The 21003-nt window shown below is 43.6% G+C and overlaps 1 protein-coding gene across 1 annotated transcript in view; it reads left to right on the plus strand.

The window, feature by feature from the left end:
- The window catches only part of PARG (poly(ADP-ribose) glycohydrolase), a 123410-nt gene that overhangs the window by 22407 nt on the left and 80000 nt on the right, over positions 1-21003 (plus strand). The gene's annotated exons all lie outside the window — the stretch shown is intronic.

The following is a 21003-nucleotide window of genomic DNA, read 5'->3' on the forward strand; positions in this document are numbered from 1 at the left end:
TCAGTTTCCTCATCTGGAAAATCTGGATGAAGACTGTGAGCTTCACGTGGGACAACCTGATTACCCTGTAACTACCCCAACACTTAGAACAGTGCTTGGCACATAGTAAGCGCTTAACAAATACCAACATTATTATTATTATTATTATTACTAATCCCCATTTTACAGATGAAGTAACTGGGGCACAGAGAAGTTAAGTGACTTGCCAAGGTCACATGGACAGGTGGCGGAGCCGGGATTAGAACCCACGACCTCTGACTCCCAAGTCCATGCTCTTGCCACTAAACCACGCAGCTTCTGTTTCTAACCCAGCTACCGCGATGTAACAATAGCTGATTTCCTTCTCCGCTTGATATGAGCCATTGGTATTTCTAAGTGTGTATGTGACTCTTGCCCCACATTAAAAGTATATTTGCTGGTTATGAGACCAAGTAGCAGTACTGGGAATTCTGATTTATTTGGGAACATGGTCTGGTATAGCAGAGCATTTGTCAGTTGATACTAGGTGTTTCTATGAATGTTCTGCACTCAGTGATTTGAGTTCTTTCTTTTGGATTCTCTGGTGGGAGGGATTCACAGCTGATTTGGTGAGTTTGTACTGCTGGGTCACTCTGTTCCAGGTTTGTTTTCAGACGTGCTGAGGTTCGATGAAGGGCAAAATGAAAAAGTATTTTAAGAAACAGATTAGGTAACGTATAGGAAGGAAAGTGTCCTGCAACAATTAAGGAATGTGAGTTAGTTGCTCAGCCAACTCTGGAATCAGTATATATTTTAAAGTATATATCATTTGGCTTAGGTTTTATAAATACTCTTGCTAATGAAAGGGAATTAAAGGAGTTTTTCCTTCACCTTTATTTGACGGTTGCTTTCTAGAGCTGGAAATATTAGATCTCTTAGGAAGAATATTACAAGAATTTTTATACCTCAAATCAGATTGTTTCTTTTTTTTTTTGAAAGTGCTGCTTTGGAATACAAAAAGTTTTGACAGCCTTTGTAAAACTTCTTGGGAAGAGATCTATAAGGGAAGAAGCAAGTTTTCATCTGTGATAAAGTTCGATTCAGTTTCAAGATTATTCTTAAGATCTACTTAAGAAAGGTCTACATAAGGCGATAGGACATTGATTTAGAGACTTATCTGGTTTCCTATTCTGACTACACCATATTTTTCTATAAATATAAGGCTTTTAAAAGACAAAATTGACTTTTAAAAATCAATTCTCTTGGCCAGTTTTGCACATTACATGCGTCATCTTTGGGTTTATTGTAGAGCTGAGTAAAACATTTTGATGACGTCTTATAATTTAAAATTTTTGAAGCTAATGGATTGCTTTTCTAAGTGCTCTGGTTCCATAACTACCTGCTGCTTCAGCTGGAACCTGGCAGGTGGCAGACTGTCAAGGGTCCAATAACTTGGGCTACCCACTGCTTCTCTTTCACCGGGATGTTGGCAGACTGATGCATTTTAATATCCCTGCTACTTGCTCTGATTATCTTCATTGACCTTTAATTGAGACGAGACCGAGGCCATTTTTTATTCTCTCCTTTAAGCCCAAACTAATCCACCATCTTTCTAGAGATTTCTGAGATTTTTAGGCTTTGGCTTACGTGTAAACTCATTATGGGCAGGGAATGTGACCGTTTATTGTTATATTGTACTCTCCCAAGCACTTACTATGGTGATTTGCACACAGTAAGCACTTAATAAATACGAATGAATGTGTAGAAGGTGCGAATGAATTAGGGACTCTCAATTCGCTTTCTGTTTCTTTTGTGGAGGGGGGCATTTAAGCGCTTACTTTGTGTCAGGCACTGTACTAAGCACTGGGTAGATACAAGGTAATCACGTTGGACACAGTCCATGTCCCACAAGGGCCTCACCGTCCTAATCCCCATTTTACAGATGAGGTACAGCCACAGAAAAGTGAAGTGACTTGCCCTAGGTCACACAGACAAGTGGCAGAGTTGGGATTAGCACCTAGGTCCTTCTGACTCCCAGGCCCGTTTCTTTTCCACTAGGCCACACCGCTTCTCAGTTTTCGGAACTGGGTAAGGAAAAAGAACCTCAGCACGTTCCTGACTACCCCGTGTTTCCCAGATCTAATTTTTGATATTCTGTAGTTTTAATATGATCACTCCAGTCAGAGGCACAAACTTTTCATTTGGAGCGTGGGGGCGAAAAGAGGTCAAGGACTTCAAGATGGCCGAACTGTGCCTGTAGGTAAGCTCCCAAGAGCAAACGGGTCAGTAGACCACCATCGAAAGTGTGTTCAGCCCTCTCTGGAGGCGCTCGTTCAGGTTTGGTCGGAGACCTGGATGAACGAGCCTGGGAGTCAAACTCAGAACGCCGTGTGAGTTATAGTCCCCTGCCGGCGGTGGGTCTGTGGGATTAGTGTCTGGGATGTTCTCCTGTTGATGGTCGCTGAAATAGAACGTGACACAGTGCAGATGGGCCCTTTATATTTTGAAATTTTCTCGGCCTGACTTGGATACGGTGATTTACTTTGCAGAGAATGTCGTATTAAATTTGATGCTTTGAAGTGACAGTGAAATCTGCCAGTGATTAAGATTTCTCAGCCTCCCACTACGGATGGGTAATGGCCAGATGTGGGCCTCTTCCTCCGTAGCAGTATTTGAGAACCTCTTGTGTGAGTCCAGTGACGTTAGCCAGAAAATGCCAATTCATCCCACTAAGGCCAAGGTCTGGAAAACTTCGACAAGCCGCTCGTGGAGGGAAGCACAGCAGCACGTCAGTCAATCACTGGCATTTGTTGGGTTCATACTGTGTGCAGAGCACTGTTCTGAGCACTTGAGAGAGTACACTATAGCAGAGATAGTAGACATGTTCCCTGCCCACAACGAGCTGACCATCTAGAGGGATATTTGAGTGTTGCAAAGTTTTACTGTTCCAGAACTCTAAGAGCTGAGGTTTCCCACATTACGGCCTATGAGATACCGAAGACAATGGTGTCTCCTCTGCAGTCTTGCATTTCTTCCTGCCTTCAGGACATCTCTGCATGGATGCCCTACTGGCACCTCAAGCTCAGTATTTTCCAAACTGAACCTCCTCATCTTCCCTTTGAAATCTTCACCTCCACTTAACTTCCCATTATAGTTTACACCACCAGCGTTGTCGCCTAGTGAACAGAGCACGGGCCTGGGAGTGAGAAGGACCTGGCTTCTAATCCCGGCTCTGCCACTTGTCTGCTGTGTGACCGTGGTCAAGTCCCTTAACTTCTCTGGGCCTCAGTTACCTCATCTGAAAATGGGGATTAAAAGTGTGAGCCCCATGTGGGACATGGATTGTGTCCAGCCTTGTATCTACCCCAGCGCTTAGTTTAGTGCCTGGTACATAGTAAGTGCTTAACAAAAACAATAAATACTACTACTACTAATAATAATTGTAGTATTTACTTACTATGTGTCAGGCACTATACTAAGTGCTGGGGAGATACAAGATAATCAGGTAGGACACAGTCCATGTCCTTCAGGAGGCTTATTGTCCTAATCCCCACTTTACAGAGGGGGTAATTGAGGCACATAGAAGTGAAGTGACTTGCCAGAGGTCACACAGAAGAGAAGTGATGGAGCTGGGATTAGAATTTAGGTCCTTCTGATTCCCAATCCTGTGCCTCTATCCACTAGGGCGGTGTTGCTTCTCACCACCATCCTTTCCGTCTCTCAAGTCTATAGCCTTAGCTTGATTCCTCCCCGTCTTTCACCCCCTGTATTCGGGCTTTCACCAAATCCCTTCAGTGCTTCTTCCTCAACCATCTCAAGATTCCACCCCTTTCTTTCCATCCAAAAGTACACCGTGCTGCTCCAGGCACTTGTCATACTTCCATGGCTACTGCAACAGCTCCCTTGCTGACCTCCCTACCTCCATTCTTTCCCCTCTCCAGGCCGTACTTGACTCTGCTGCTCAAATCATTTTTCTAAAAGAGCATTCTGTACGAGTCTCTCGATTTCTCAGAATCTCTAGTAGTTTTCCATTCCTCTTCACATCTGCTGGCCTTTGGCTTTAAGGCACTCAATCAGCTCACTCCCCTCTTACTTAACCACCCTCTTCTCCTCCTGCACCCCAGCCCACATTCGTCATTCCTCTCCAGGCCACCCACTCCCTTGTGCTTCCTCCTGCCACTGTCCTCTTCTATATGATCTCGCTCCTACTTGGAATGCCCTCTCCCTCAGCATCCCCTCTAGAAGCCCTTCTGAAAACCACATCTCCTGTGGGTGGCCTCCCCGATTAATTTCTTCCATCTCCACCCTTCACCCCTCAACTGCGACTTCAGCCCTTCTGCGCTCTGTAAACCTTCAGATACTCACCCCCTCCCCAAAATGCTTACGTGCATATCTTATTACTCCATCACCTCCTTTTGTAATTTCTTTTAGCATCTGTGGCCCTCACTAGATTTATCAGCTCCTAAGCTCTTAGTAGATAAATACTATCAATAGATGCTATGGATTGTTCGGAAGCTTTGCCATTTTTTTCCCCAGGAAAATAATTCTTACTGAGCTTTACTTTCAGAGAAAAGGGATAAAGTAATAGCCCTAGCTAAATCCCTGTAGTAACCAAAAGCTTTTTGAATCAGACTTGACTAGACAGTCAAGCCTGAGGACTCTGGGACCCTGAGACCAGTCTATCAATCACTTAATCAGTGATATTAACTGTGTGTAGAATGTGTAAACTTAATAATTACAATTTTGGTACTGGTTAAGTGTTTACTATGTGTCAAACACTTCTAAGTTCCCAGGTGGATACAAAATAATCATTTTGGTCACAGTCCATGTCCTACGTGGGACTCACAAGTCTAAGTAGGAGGGAGTAGGATTTAATCCCCATTTTTCAGATGAGGAAACTGAGGCTCACACTTGTCAGCTATGTGACTTTGGGCAAGTCACTTAACTTCTCTGTGCTTCAGTTACCTCATCTGGGAAATGGGAATGTGTCTGTGAGCTCCATGTGGGACAACCTGATTACCTTGTATCCCCCCCCAGCCCTTAGAACGTGTTTGGCACCTGGTAAGCACTTAACAAATGCCATTGTTATTATTATTTTTATTATTTGCTCAGGGTCACAAAGCAGACCAGTGGCGGACCCAGAATTAGAACCCAGGTCCTTTGACACCTAGGCCCTTGTTCTTTCCATTTGACCTCACTGATTCCCTTGGGCTCCCAATGCCAGGAAGGCAGAGATGCTTGAGCCAAGGTGCCTCCCTCAGTGAAAATCCCAGCAAGACCCCTTTCCCCAATCTCCTCCAGGCAGCCCAGAATCGCACTATTTCTTAGGAACATAACGAAGCACTTTACCGTTACGAGCCTTTTTCCTGTTACACCTCATTTCCTGTCTTTGACATAGTTTGACAAAACCTTTGTTTTCATTCTCTATAAAAGGTTCTCGTTAGAGAACATTCTTATTACATCAAGTTTTTACTTCTAGCAGTATTTAGGAATTTCTCATTTTCATCCCGTTGCTTTTCTGTGAGAGCAAGCTACATAAAAAGCCTAAAAAAAGCCATCTCTGACATCAAGTTGCGTGTGTGTGTCTGTGTTTCCCCACTGGGTGCAGTTCACTGTAGTAAGCACTTGGGAAGTTACAACAGAAAGAAGACACACATTTCTTACCCCTAAAGAGCACACATTCTTATGAGGGACACAGATAAAAAGATACATTAATCAGAATAAATAATTGACTGGCAGTTGTATGTATGTGTACCAATTAGTCTGCGGAGTTGAGTGCTTACCGTGTGCAGAGCACTGTACTAAGTGCTTGGGAAAGTGCAGTACAACAGGTTTGACAGATACGATACTGCTTTCGAGGATCTTACAGTTGACGGGGAGACAGATATTAAAATAGATTAGGGATAAGGGAAATCGTAAAGTATAAGAATAGTTACATGAATATTGTGGGGCTAAGTGGAATATCTAAGTGCTTAAGGGCTTCATAGCCAAATGCAGAGTTGATGGGAAATAAAGGTCAAAGTGGGCAGGGATTGTGTCTGCTAACTCTTGTACTCTCCCAAGCGCTTAATCTCTACGCAGAGGACACCCAAATCTACATCTCCCCTGTTCTCTCTCCCTCCTTCCAGCCTTGTATCTCCTCCTGCCTTCAGGACATCTCCACTTGGATGTCTCCCTGCCACCTAAAACTCAGCATGTCCAAGACTGAGCTCCTTATCTTCCCTCCCTGTCTTCTCCCTGATTTTCCCGTCACTATGGATGGCACTACCTTCCTTCCCATCTCACAGGCCCGCAACATCGGTGTCATCCTTGACTCCACCCTCTCTTTCACCTCACACATCCAAAACCTGCTGGTCTCACCTTCACAATATAGCCAACATCTGCCCTTTCCTCTCCATCCAAACGGCTACCTTGCTGGTATAAACTCTCATAATATCCTGACTGGATTATTGCATCAGTCTATTCTCTAATCTCCCATCTTCCTATCTCTCCCCACTTCAGTCTCTACTTCACTATGCTGCCCAGATTATCTTCGTATAGAAACTCTCTGGGCATGTCACTCCCCTCCTCAAAAGCCTCCAGTGGTTGCCTATCAACCTTCTCATGAAACAAAAACTCCTCACTCTTGGCTTCAAAGCTCTCCATCACCTTGCTCCCTCCTACCTCACCTCCCTTCTTTCTTTCTACTGCCCACCCCGTAAACTTCACTCCTCTGCTGCTCACCTCATCCCTGCCCCCCGCTCATGCCTATCCCGCCATCTACCCCTGGCCCACGTCCTACCTCTGTCCTGGAATGCCCTCCCTCCTCACCTCCGCCAAACTCTCTTCCCCTCTTCAAAGCCCCGCTGAGAGCTCACCTCCTCCAGGAGGCCTTCCCAGCCTGAGCCCTCCCTTTCCCTCCCTCTGCTCTACCCTCTTCCCCTTCCCACAGCACTTGTGTATATTTGTATATATTATTTATTACTCTATTTTATTAATGATGTGTATATACCTGTGATTCTGTTTATCTGTTTTGATGGTATTAATGCCTGACTACTTGTTTTGTTGTCTGTCTCCCCCTTTTAGACAGTGAGCCCATTGTTGGGCAGGGATTTCTCTGTCTGCCAAATTATACATTCCAAGCGCTTAGTATAGTGGTCTGCACACAGTAAGTGCTTAATAAATACGATTGAATGAATGAATGCTCTACACACAGTTAGCACTCAGTGAATACCACGGATTGATTGATAGTCTTGAGACGGCCTCTTAAATGAGATGTGATTTTAGGAGGGCTTTGAAAGTCTGTCAGATAGGAAGAGGAAGGGAATTCCAGGCTCAAAGGAAATGTGGACATGGGGTCGGTAGAGAGATGGATGTACAGAGAGTAGGTTGGTAATCCTATGTGGGACAGGGACTCTGTCCTAACCGATTAATGTGTCTCTACCCAGGACTTAGTACAGTGCTTGGCACAAAACACTTAACACCTTAATAGGGTTGTACTAGGAAATCAGCGTGGTTAGGTAGGAGGGAGAGAGCCACGTGAGTGCCTTGAAGCCCATGGTGGAGGGTTTCTGTTTGTGGTGGATGGGCAACCATTGGAGCTTTTTGAGTGGAAAGGCGTGGACCGAATGATTTTCAGAAAAATGACCTGGGCAGCAAAGTGAGGTAAGGACTAGAGAGGAGTGGTAGGAAGCAAGGAGGTCAGCAGGGAGGCTGATGTAGTAATCAAGGCGGAAAATGATGAATACTTGGATCAACATGGTAGTAGTCTGGATGGAAGGAAAAGGGTGTATTCTAGAAATGTTAAGACATTAGAACCAATGGGACAAATTGAATTTACAGGTTGAATGAGAGAGATGAGTTGAGGACAATGCCAAGGTTATGGGTTTGTGGGACAGGGAGGATGGTGATGCTGTCTACGGTGATAGAAAAGTCAGGCTTAGGACAGGGCTTGGGTGAGAAGATGAGGAGTTCTGTTTTGGACATATTACGTTTGAGGCATCGGTATGACATCCAAATAGAGATGTCCTCCACAGGAGAAAATGCAAGGCTGCAGAGGAGAAGCGAGATCAGGGCTCGGGAGGTAAATTTGGGAATCATCTGCGTAAAGATTGTAGATGAAGCCATGGGAGTGCCTGAGTTCTCCAAGGAAATGGGTGTAGATGGGGAATAGAAGGGGATGCAGAACTGAGCCCTAGTGGGCCTCCCCTTCCCCCCACAGTTATTGGTTGGAAGATAGAGAAGGGGTTTGTGAAAGAGATTGAGAAGGAGCAGATAGAACGAGAACCAGGAGAGGGCATTTTTTAAGTGAAGCCAAGATGAGATCATGTTTCCAGGGAGAAGGCGCACACTTCTGACTCCTCCAGAGGGGGGACTGTGGTTCTGCAGGATACTTTTCCATATCTCTAAGTGACACAATGGCGTTCACCATGTTTCTCTGTGATCTCTTGCATTCCCTGCCAGACTGTGATCGGGGGATGAAATCCCAGAGGAATCCATCAGTGGTATTTATTGAGTGCTTAGCATGTGCAGAGCACTGTACTAAGCCTTCGAGAGAGTACATTACCACAGAATTAGCAAACACATTCACTGCCCATAATAAGATAGGCAAGAGTGAAATCGAAGCTTGTGCAAAGTACTTTGAAGGTAAAAGCCGCCCCCATCACGTACTGCTGTTTTTCCTCAGACCCGAGGTGCCCAGCCTGCTGGGCCACAACCCGTGACCACATACGTGTGGCCCCCTCCCTCACCTGCAGCCACCAAACCGGGCACCAGGCTTGGGCCCCCCTCCCGGGGACACATCCTGGAGTTGAGGTTCTTTGGGATCCCGAGGGAATCACGGATGCGTGCTTTCATTTACCATTCACAAAGTAGCCCCATGCAGGACCTCCATAGTAGTTCTAGACTGTAAATTTGTTGTGGGCAAGGAACGTGTCTGCCAACTTTGTCATATTGTACTCTCCCAAGCAGGTAGTACAGTGCTCTGAGCACAGTAAACAGTGTGGACTAGTGGATAGAGCATGGGCCTGGAAGTCAGAAGGACAGCGCTGAGTTAGAGAAGCTGGGTGGCTTAGTGGAAACGGTACGCGCTTGGGAATCAAAGGTTGTGGGTTCTAATTCCGGCTCCGCCGCTTGTCAGCTGTGTGACCTTGGGCAAGTCACTTAACTTCTCTGTGCCTGTTACCTCATCTGTAAAATGGAGATTAAGACTGTGAGCCCCATGTGGGACAACCTGATTACCTTGTAACTACCCCAGCGCTTAGAACAGTGCTTGGTGCATAGTAATTGCTTAACAAGTACCATTATTATTAAAATGGGGATTAAGACTGTGGGACCTATGTGGGACAGGGACTGTGTCCAACCCAACTATCTCATGTCTACCCCAGTGTTTAGTACTGTGCCTGGCACATAGTAAGCACTTAACAAATGTCAGTCAGTCATTAAGCGCTCAGCAGAGAGAGAGAGAGATTGAAATGGTTGAGAAACTCCTCCCCCTTTGCCAGTGAGTTTTGAGGAGTGAGAAAAGATGAGACTCCCTCTGAGTTGCAGAGGAGACAGTATCTTCTGGGGAGAGTCAGGTTTCGATAATGGTGAGGAGGAGAACAACGATTGGGTCAGAAACAGGTCAAGGATGAAGGCAGGCTTTCCCATGATGGAGCAGGGTTTCCACAGGCCACACTGACCTGAGGCTGTGGGGGACTGGGAGGGGACAGCTGATGTCCATGTCTCTATTTTATTTATTTATATTTTAGATTGTAAGCTCATTGTGGGCAGGGAATGGGTGTGTTACATTGTACTCTCCCAAGTGCTGAGTACAGTGCTCTGCACGCAGTTAAGTGTTCAATAAATATGACTGACCCGACTGAATGACCCATTGGAGGAGGAGGACAAGGATGGGCCTGGGGAGGAGGAGAGGATGCCTCGTGGAGTGGTGAAGGTGGGGGTGGGGGGTGGAGAGATTGGGGTGCACCATGGCAGAAGGGGTATAATGGGGGTGCTGGGTAAGAGGGGCCTGGGTCGGCAGACCAGAGGGAGGGGACTGAGGGGCCACAAGGAGAGTAGGGCATTCAAGAAAGGCTTGAGCTGCATCCGCCAACTTGGATCAGGCAGAGATCAACTCACATTCTTCAACTGGGTGAGTGTTAAGACATTAGCAGCCGGCCGGCCGGAGGATGGAAATAAATAAGTAGCCAGGGGCTAGAGGTGACTAAGGCACAGTAATTGAAGATGAAGCCATTTATATAAGGCTTAGTGACTAGGAATATGATCCCAGATTCAGTTATTTCTGCCAGAATCAAACAAAGCTTAACAAGTTAAATTGCAATTTATAATTTTGTGTTTGGAGAGTATAATGTAGAAGTGCTGCTGAGTTGAAGTGGCAGATATTTAGTGCTTTTTGCAACTTAAGTGCTAATGTTAGTCTTCCTCCCTGCCAGCTGTTGGAAACGCCAGAAACTAATATGCTGTGTTTTATGGCCCTCCCGTGTGGCGTTCCACTAAATTAAATCCAAAACACTTGCCTATAATATATATTCTAAATGAATCAATACACTTAATGCTGCAGTTTTTCACAGGAAAATGTGACCAAATCCCCAATATACTAAAGAAGGAAGGTTCATCTCTGCTAATGTTTGGGGCATCTTGAATGCTTATGCTTAAAATTGGACATTTGTTACTTTTATACTGGCTGATGCTTGGTGGGTTTGTTAGTGAAATGTGCATGTTAGCCCATTAAGCCATTAAGTTGAATAATCATGGTAATTATTTATTCAAGTTAATGAGTTATGTACAGTGTCGTAAGGTTGATTCTTTATCCTCTTTTAGCTTCCCAGATACAAATGGAACTTGCTCTAGTCAAATCTTTAAGCCTTAAATAGACCTTTGTGGTTAATTTTTCCCTTCAACAAATTAATGAGAGACTACAAATACTATATCTTAAATTCACATAACATTTTTTTTCTTCTGCTTTTCTGTTCCTTTGCTGAGGGGCTGTATTGATCCTGAAATAAGAAGGGAGGAAATGGGAGGGAATTTCTTTGTCTATGTTGATTTATCCATAAAGAACTTGTGGATTGCTTGCTGCATCTTGTGCCTGTTCAAAGTCCATAATACCCTCTCTGTAGCATAAAAATAATGCTGATACTGATTTCTGGTTATGCTATTTACATATGGTGCATTTGCAACTGAAGCATTGAATACCTATCAGTGGTAGCTGTTGTCAGATCTCCTACCTGGAAAGCTTTCTGTTTAAGCTTTTCTTTTTTTTATAGTTGTCTAATTTTATTAGCGGTAAAACCACCTGCATGTTTATGCTTGTAGTAAGAGTGGGCTTGGAGCTTACAGATGATTTTAAAAGGCACAGGGAATAGTCTAGGTACTTATGATGGGACTGATATGAAATGAAAATTACAAGTTGTAATTTGCAGTAAAAACTGAAAACAAAGCACGAGGCTCCCAGGATTGAAATGACTATATATTTTAATGTTCTAATTGCTGAAGGAAAGATGAAAAAATGCAAAAAAAAGTTGCTGCCTTGTGATGATTGTATTGACACTTTTCTCCTTTCTGAGTCAGTAACCCAATGAGCTGACTTTTCCTGTTACTCTGCAATCTATAACTTAATATTGTTCCCATATGACTCCATCATGACATTTATTGCGACTGCTATTACGCCGTTGTCCATTTCAATTAATATTTATTGACCACCCATTGAGGACTAGCAGGTGCTGAGGCTTGTGTGTGGCAGACGGGTGAAAATGATGGGAAATGCAGTTAAAGCCACCATTGCAGATCATTAAACAGCCAAATCAGTGTGGGTTTCTCTAGTAAATAATTATTGTTACCACCCTTGGTTGGTCTTGGTGCAAAATAATTCAGTTAGCCAAAATCTATAATTAAAGACTAGTAGAGTTTGGAAGTATTATTTGTCAGACTTGTGCGTGCTTTGATTTTTCTCTGCAAAAAGATTTGAATTTAAGTGTGTGGTTTTAAAAGTAATACATCTTAATGTAATTGTCAAACAGTGCTGTATTTCCCTTATTTCTCTCAAGTTCATATTCTCTAGGAGACTTCAGTGGCTTTTTTCTTTTATAATAGCCGAGGCTATGAACAGTTAATTCTCTTAAGACTAAGAAGCGTATAATTTACTCTATCCCTCAAGTTACATAAAGCATTGACTTTATTTCACAGATTATAGCCTTTGTGTTGACATAGACCTAGTGCCTTCTGCACTCTCTGAGTGAAGCAGAAATATATTTCCAAAATGTGTGGTGGTGTTCTTCAGTCTTTAATTTGGAATGCCATACAATTCATTCATTCATATTTGTGGAGCATTTACTCTGTGCAGAGCACTGTACTATACTTGGGAGAGTTCAGTACAACAATAAACAGAGATATTCCCTGCCCACAACAAGTGTACAATCTAGAGGGTGGGGAGAGACAGACAACATAAATAAATAAATTACAGATATGTACCTAAGTGCTGTGGGGCTGGAATGGGGGAAGAACAAAAGGAGCAAGTCAGGGTGACAGAAAGGAGTGAGAGAAGAGGAATGGGGGGCTTAGAGAAGGCCTCTTGGAGTAAATGTGCCTCCAATAGGCTTTGAAAGAGCAATTGTCTTCTCTTGGAATTTTCTTTGTACCCACATGGGAAATGGTTCTTACCTGTTACATTGGGAACAGGTGGTAAACTCCCTCTTTCAAAGCAGGCTGCACAGTAGATAATAATAATGTTGGTATTTGCTAAGTGCTTACTATGTGCAGAGCACTGTTCTAAGTGCTGGAGTCAATACAGGGTAATCAGGTTGTCCCACGTGAGGCTCACAGTTAATCCCCATTTTACAGATGAGGTAACCGAGGCACAGAGAAGTTAAGTGACTTGCCGACAGTCACACAGCTGACAAGTGGCAGAGCCGGGATTCAAACCCATGACCTCTCTCTCCGAAGCCTGGGCTCTTTCCACTGAGCCACGCTGCTTCTCTAATAGATGCTTCTCTAGTAGATGTTGCTATAGGATTGCAGCTAATGTTCCTCATCTCCCTGGCTCTGAGGCCTCTGATTTAGGGTCGAGTGGAATTCTGAACCATCCTGGATTGCTTCCCAGAGTGACTCACAGTTCTCTTGGATCAATAAAGTCAACAGTACTTTACAGCTGAACCTAATGTAATTAAAGAGGAGTGTGTTAGCCAAGGGGTTGCTAATCAGTACTGCGATAAAATATCAGCTGGAACAGATGATCCAACCCTGCTCAAGTGTGTGTTTTTAGGGGTTTCCCCTCCTCCCCGCCCGCGTTTTCAGGGTAGATGGTGAGCTGAGGCATTTTGAGGTGTTTCCTCCCTCTTTTTGAAATAGTCATAAATCTTTTAAATGAACTGTAGCCTGTAAGGATTAATGCATTTGTTCAGGAACAATGCATATTAATTGCTGCACTTAAAAAGTGACGACCTCAAGAGGCCTATCCCCAGCCTTCGATGAATAGTAGCTCCCAGGCACTACGTGGTTCATAGTCCAGGATTTGGGAAGTCTTGCTGAGAAAGTGGCCCAAGGAACCAGGAAGTATCCGTAAGGTGCCTGTAACAGGCCCTTAGGTATCTGGTCCCTTCCCGGGTTAAAACGGATTCTGTTTCAAAGGAGTCTGGCACTCAACATTCTCCTCCAGGCCCATGGATCGGAAGGGAGACAGAGGTCATCCTCCACATTGTTTCAGGATTGATTTTATTAGTGGGAAACTTTACGTGATAGATGAGCAGTGTCAAGTCCACTTCTGAGTCTCTCAAGTGATGCGGGCTCCACCTAGCTCTGGGCATCTTTTCCCATTTTTTGTGTGTGATTTACCGTTTTTACCATGGTGCCATGATTTCAAGCACTCCAGTTTCATTAGCCTACATTTGCTCTTGTCATGCTGTTGCTATTGATTAAGCATTTCTTCCTGCCTTACTCTTGTAAAACAGTTCTGCCCGACAATGAATTCTTTATTTTTTTAATAGAAAAAAAGTGTTCCAGTAGGTATTTACCTGCAGACAGAATGTCATTTTAGATTAAAATGAGTCACCTGGATTTTTTTATTTTGAGAAACAATAGGAGCTATGTTTTTATCATTTCTGTACTGTGTCAATGAGTAGTCTCAATAAGCCCAGAAGAAACGGAGACACAATGACTAATAGGTCTATTATCTCGATGAAAGGAAATTTATGTTACAGTTCCTATTTGTGGCTCTGTAAATCCTGAAGACAAAACCATTGATAGGCTCCAAACTTTGAAGAGTTGGTGACTAGTAGTGAGAAATTCAGTCATTCCTTGATATGGTAATGACGGAGAATAATAAACTATTTGAGGCAGAGTTTCAGAGTTGTCTGGCCTGTTACTAATCACGTTAATCTAAAAGTATAGAAATGCCCAGATTCTCTCTTTTCAGGGTTGCTTTTTTGTTTGTTTTAATTTTTGGTAAAATGATTGGAAAAAGTAATGTGTTTTACATTATATTTGCATTACTTGAAAAAAGACATGCTTTATCTTTTTGTACAAGATACCATAAAAATGTACTTTGGCTTTTTCACCTTTGAAGAAGTTCAGCAAGAAGCATTTTCCAAAGTGAAGGAACTTAAAAGAGTGTTTTCAAGCTCCTGTAATGTGAGAATAAGAAGAGAATAAACTAGGAGAGAGCTGTGGAATTAAGCCTGGACTTGCTGCTGGCAATCCCCTCAACTGCCGTCCTTGGTTTTGAGGGTTAAAATATCCTCTTATTGTTGTGTACTTAAAGTTAAAAAGGAATTGCGTTCCATAAGCTCATCATGGGCAGGGAATGTGTCTGTAAAATTGTTGTATCGTACTCTCCCAAGCGCTTAGTACAGTGCTCTGCATGCAAAATGCACTCAAGTAATACCACCGATGATGACGATGATGATGACTTCTTTAAATTGTAATAGCTTGTGAAAGTACCTTCTACTGTTTAAGAACATACCCCAAGAGGGTGCACAGAAGCTATCTGGGGAAACAATTTTTAAGAGTTGGCCCTAAATTTTAATGCAGTCGTGTTAGTGGGGTGTGGCCAGGGGCAGAAATTCCAGCAAGGGGGAGCTGCAGGTGAGTGAGAAGCCATCACTTGGGCTTGACCATTAGAGCACTGTCATTCGATCGTATTTATTGAGCACTTACTGTGAGCACCGTACTAAGCACTTGGTCAGACTTAGTCAGACTTGCTCATTCAGGAGAGCAGAAGTTCAAATTTCAAAATTGAAATTTGTGCAACGAAAGGTAATGCTTGCTTTATCAGTTTATATTTAATAGCTTGATTTCAATATAAAGCACCATTATTCATCTCTGAAAATCTGGCGATAATATATTGCTTTGTGTGTAAAATTATCATTGACTAATTTTGAAATCAAGTATATTGACGAGCGGCCTGTGTTGTAAAATCCATTTTTATTAGTGAGCTTTAAAGTTTAAACTGTAGTTAAAGATGAAGGAGATTGTACTCTGATTTCTGAAAGGTAAAATTTGTAATTGCCAGGTTCAACAAAGTTACATTACAGTTAGCTCGTCTGCAATTTCATCGTGTTGAAAATGTTTGCTTGTCTGTAGATGTCAAGATGCATGATAGTGTCTGAAAGGAATTGATAAGATCTGATGTCTAGTGTGTAATGGAACCGTAGTTTGATCGCGTTCACAATAGTGACTGATGACTTCGTGTTCATAAAATCACACAAGTTAGAGATGGAAAAGACCTTTTAGATCATCTTGTTGGGCCTCTCCTAGTGTGGGATTGTCCCCTATTTTATTATAACTCTGCATGGCAGTTCTCAGAAACAGTCTTAAGACAAAGAGCTATCAGTGGTATTTATTGAGTCCTTACTGTGTGCAGAGCACTGTACTAGGCCTTTCAAGAGTACAATAAAACTCAGGTGGAATATATGCACATTCCCTGCTCACCAAGAGATCATGGTGTTGAGGGGGAGGTAGACATTAAAATAAATTATGGATGTATGCATAGTTTCTCTGGGGTTGAGAGTAGAGTGAATATCAATGCAGAAGGGAGAGGGAGTAGGGGAAAAGAGGGCTTAATTGGGAAAGGCTTATGGAGATGTGATTTTTAATAAGACTTTGACAGTGAGGACAGTGGTGATCTGTCATGTATGAAGAGGGATGGTGCTCCAGGCTTGAGTGAGTAGTAGATAAAGGTGGTGAGATAGATGAGATCAAGTAGAGAGGGTATGTTGGCCTGAAAGGAACCTATGAATGGACTGGGTTGCAGTAGAAAAGCAGCAAGGAAATCTAGGAGGTGAGTGTCTTATTGCCAGTGCTAAGGAGTTTCTGTTTGATACAGAGGTGGAAGGGCAACCAATGGAGGTTCCTGAGGAATAAGGAGACGTGGACTGAACGTTTGTTTAGAAAAATGATCTGGGCAGCAGAGTGAAGTATGGTTTGGCATGGGGAGAGCGGGAAGGCTGATGTAGTAATCAGCGCAGGAAATTAGTGCTTGGATCAGGGTTTTAGCAGTTTAGAGAGGAGAGGGTGGATTTTAGTGCTGTTGTGAAGGTAGAATTGTCAGGATTTGGTGACAGATTGTGTGTTGAATGAAAACGATGAGTCGAGGATAATGCCAAGGTTATGGGCTTATGAAAAAGGGAGGATAGTGGTGTTGTGATGGGAAAGTCAGCGTAAGGACAGGGTTTGGATGGGGAGATGAGTTCTCTTTTGGACAGGTTTAGTTTGAGGTGTCAGGTGGACATCCAGGTAGAGATATCCTGAAGGCAGGAGGAAATGCAAGACTGGAGAGAAGTCATCAGGGCTGGAGAGGTAAATTTGGGAAAAAAATCAGTGTAGAGATGGAAGTTGAAGCCATGAGAGTGAATGAGTTCTCTAAGGGAGTAGGTGTAAATGGAGAATAAAAGGGGACTTAGAACTGAGCCTTGAGGGACTCCCACTGTTATACAAAGGGTGTTGGGCGGGGAGGCAGATGAGGAGCCTAAGAAAGAGACTGAGAAGGTGTGGTCAGAGAAGTAGCAGAGAACAGTGTCAGTGAAGCCAATGTTGGATAATGTTTCTAAGAGAAAGGGGGTGGTCCACAGTGTCAAAGGGAGCTGCGGGTAGAGGAGAATTAGGATGGAGTGTGAAGGCCATTGGATTTGGCAAGAAGTCGTCTTTGGAGACCTTAGAAAGGGCAGTTTCCATGGAGTGAAGAGAGTGGAAGTCAGATTGGAGGGGCTTAAGGAGAGAACTGAAGGATAGGAAATAGAGGCAGTGGGCATAGGCAACTCATTTGAAGAGCTTAGAAAGGAATGGGAAGAGGGAGATGGGGCAATAACTGGAGGGAGTTGGGCTGGGGGGGGGGTGTCAAGGGAGGGTTGTTTTCCTTTAGGATAAAGGGTATTCATGGGCATGTTAGAAAGCAGTGGGGAAGAAGCCATTGGAAAATGAACTTTGAAGGTGATGGTAAGAGAGGGAAGAAGGAAGGGGGCAAATATTTTGATGAAGGTTCACACCTTATCAGGGATTGGGGATTATTAGGGATTGGGTCAGAGGAGCTAGCAGAGCGGGTAGATATTGAGAGGAGGGAGATTTCTTGAGATATTGGTGGGAAAGATTGGAGAGTGGAAGAGGGAGCAGGGGAGATTTTAGGGAGGTCACATCTGATGGCTTCAGTTTTATCAGTAAAGCGTGTGGCCAGGCCACTGGAGAAAGAGATCGGAGGAAGGAAACTAGAGAACGGAGTTTAAACATCTGGAACAGCTGGCATGGGCAATGGGTATGGGAGTCAAGGATGGAGAAGTAATGTTGCTGGGTGGAGAAGGCAGAATTATAGCAGGTGAGGATGAAATTTAGATGGATGAGGTCTGGCTGGTTTCTGAATTTCTGACAGCAGCGCTCCACAGTTTAAACTCAAGAATGGACGAAGTATACTGTGGAGGAGTAGAGTTCAGAGGAGAGGGTATCGATTTGTGCATCTAAAGAAGGTAGTGTGGGGGTGGAGAGCAAATGGGATGTGATGACTTCAGAGAATTGGTAGAGGTCAATAGATGGGAGATCTTCTTGAGGATACAGGATAGATGTGCAGGGAGTTGGTGTGGGAGAAAAGATAGGTGAGGTAGTTAAGGTCAGATAGAGGAATTTCAGATTTGGTGAAGGTAGAATTTGTTCAGTGACTAGAGGAGATGAGATTGAGTGTGTATCCAAGTTAGTGATTGGATGAGATGAGATGGAACATTGGAGCTGAAGAGTGAGAGGAAGCAGATAGCAGTAGGGTCATCAGGAACATCCACATGGATATTGAAGTCCCCAAGGATCAATATGAGGATGGAGAAAGATGAGCAAGGTGAGAAAGGGTCAAAATGGTTCAGAATATTGCAGAAGAGACCTGGGGAGCGATAAATGACCTTGACTAGTAACTGGAATGGGGGGTAGAGGTGGATGATGGCTTCAAAGGACAGGGAGAAGAAGGATAGTGGAGATAGGATGGTGCAAAAGAGGCACTGGGGTACATGCCTCTTTTGTGTGCCTCTTTTGAAAGAAGCCATGTCCCACTTGGGGTTTACAGCCTTGATCCCCATTTTATAGATGAGTTAACTTAGGCACAGAGAAGTTAAGGGACCTGTCCAAGGTCACACAGGAGACAGGTGGCGGAGCTGGGATTAGAACCCAGGTCCTTTTGACTCCCAGGCCCATGCTCTAGCCATTGGGAAGCGGCATGGCTCAGTGGAAAGAGCCCGGGTTTGGGAGTCTGAGGTCATGGGTTCGAATGGCAGCTCTGCTACTTGTCAGCTGTGTGACCTTAACTTCTCTGTGCCTCAGTTCCCTCGTCTGTGAAATGGGGATTAAGACTGTGAGCCTCACATGGGACAACCTGATTACCCTGTATCTACCCCAGCACTTAGAACAGTGCTCTGCACATAGTAAGGGCTTAACAAATACCAACAAATACCAACATTATTAAGCCATGCTGACTTCTCTTTGTGAGGAGGGAATGTGCCTACCAGCTCTGTTATATGGCACCTTCCAAGTGCTTAGTACAGTGCTCAGTAAGTGCTCAAATCCCACTGGTTTACTGATTGATTGCCCTTCTCCACTATCAGGACAGAATTTCCAAGGGGCCGTCCCATACCCAGGAGCCCTACTGGGGAACACCTGCCACCACATTACTCCTGACACCCCCTTCCCTCTCCCACCTCCCCCAGAAATACCACTATTAATAATATTATTAGTGAACATTCAAATATTATTGCAACTCCTGCTACAACCATAAAAGCTGGCTAACATTCGGATTAGGTATTAAAAACCCCTCTGGAAACTCTTGTCATCGGAGGGCATACCATCATTTATCTATTCTGAGATCAGGTTTCTGCAGATGAGTGTTATTTTACCATTTGGAATACTGAATAATGTTAGCTACTGATTTAGGAAGGAGTGTTGTTCCTTTTTAGAAGAAATGGAAATAAATCGGATTTGGTTTTGGGGTTTCTTAGGCCACTAAACTTGATTAATATTTTGATAACGTTTTGTAAATGAAGCTGTGGTTGTCGTGTGTGATAGACCTGGGTTTGATGGACAGACAGTAGAGTGAGCTTTCAAAAAAATTAAACACAAATGAATTATTTTGTGTCTTGTAACTTGTCTTTTTTACTTTAGTGTGTCAGCCTGCCTCTGATAGATGTCAGGAGTGTTCACCTTTTCCAAATTTTTTTTTCTTGAATAATCTGATACTGTATTTTTTTTCCTTCAAGATTATTTTATTCTTGTTTTGGTTTCTAAAGCAGAAAGTATGAGTTAGAGAGATACTATCTTTACTTACATAATTGCTCCACTTTCTGCATACTTTTTACCACCCAAGAAACAGGGGAGGGACTATTACAGGGGGGCATTTAAATTGTGCAATAAAGGGAGGCAGTGAGAAAAGAAAGGAGAAGGAATGGGTAGGTAAGAGGGCGTGTCAGTTTGCTTGGGAGATAGTGGGGCAGGGCCACATATAGTAGGCACTCAGTAAACTCATGACCACCGGAATCAGTTCTGCTAACCAGACTTCACATTTCCTCTGCAATTTCACCTTTTCCCTCTTGCCTACATGGATGCTTTTCTGGCACCTTCAACCCAATAGTCTAAAACTGAGTTTCTCATTCTCCCCCACCCTCTGTCCCCTCCTCCCCCACACATCCTCCCATCAAATCCACTCTTCCACTTAACTTTTCCAGCACCCTCAATACCACCATCCTTCTCCCTCTTCCAAGGTCTGAATCTTGGTATTTTCTTTCATTCTTTACTTAGTTTAATTCTGATGCTAAATATTGCCAGTCATCCTTCCACAGCATTATCCAGATTCGCTCTTCCTTTCCATCTAAACAGTCACCATCCTGGCACAGGCACTCTTCGTGTCCTGGTACTGCATCAACTTCTTTATTGGGGCCCCCCGACCCCCACCCCATCTCCTCCCCTCTCAATCAGTTGAACCAGTGGTATTTATTGAGCACTTACTGCATGGAGAACCTTGTACTAAGCTCTTTGGGAGAGTACAGCACAACAGAGTTGGTAGAGAAGTTTCCTGCCCACAAGGACCTTACAGTTTTTATGGTGTCAGTAGTCAGTTTGTGTCCTCCCTCATTTCCCTAGAGCTTCTGGGTCCTCGCCTCTTGTGGTGCCTTGGTTTTGGCAGAAAAATTGGAGAGAAGGGACCACCTCCATCTTTATTATATTTCAGGTAGAAGAAATTGATGACACTGTCTTCCTACAAGGTTTACCATGACAACACCTTGGAAAAGTGGAAAGATTGCTACTCTCAGACAGGATTTTTTTTTTAAGAGAGAAATCACATACATTGTCTTGTAAACCAAGCAGCCGTAGTGGCAAGAGACAGGATGGGCAACACACTGTTAATATATTACAGTTAGGAACACAAATTGCATCAAGTCAGAAAGTAGCCCTCATTTTTCTGTTGGAAAATATTTGCTGATTCCTGACCTGTCTAGAGAAGCAAAGATGGAAGGAAGGGGAAACTGAAAAGAAAATGATGAATTAAGTCTGCCTTTTTGTCGGATTAGTCTACACCTTCGAGTGATAGATAAACCTAGCCAAAGTCACACA

Source organism: Ornithorhynchus anatinus, chromosome 3 (assembly GCF_004115215.2).
Source record: "Ornithorhynchus anatinus isolate Pmale09 chromosome 3, mOrnAna1.pri.v4, whole genome shotgun sequence".
Lineage (NCBI taxonomy): Eukaryota > Metazoa > Chordata > Mammalia > Monotremata > Ornithorhynchidae > Ornithorhynchus > Ornithorhynchus anatinus.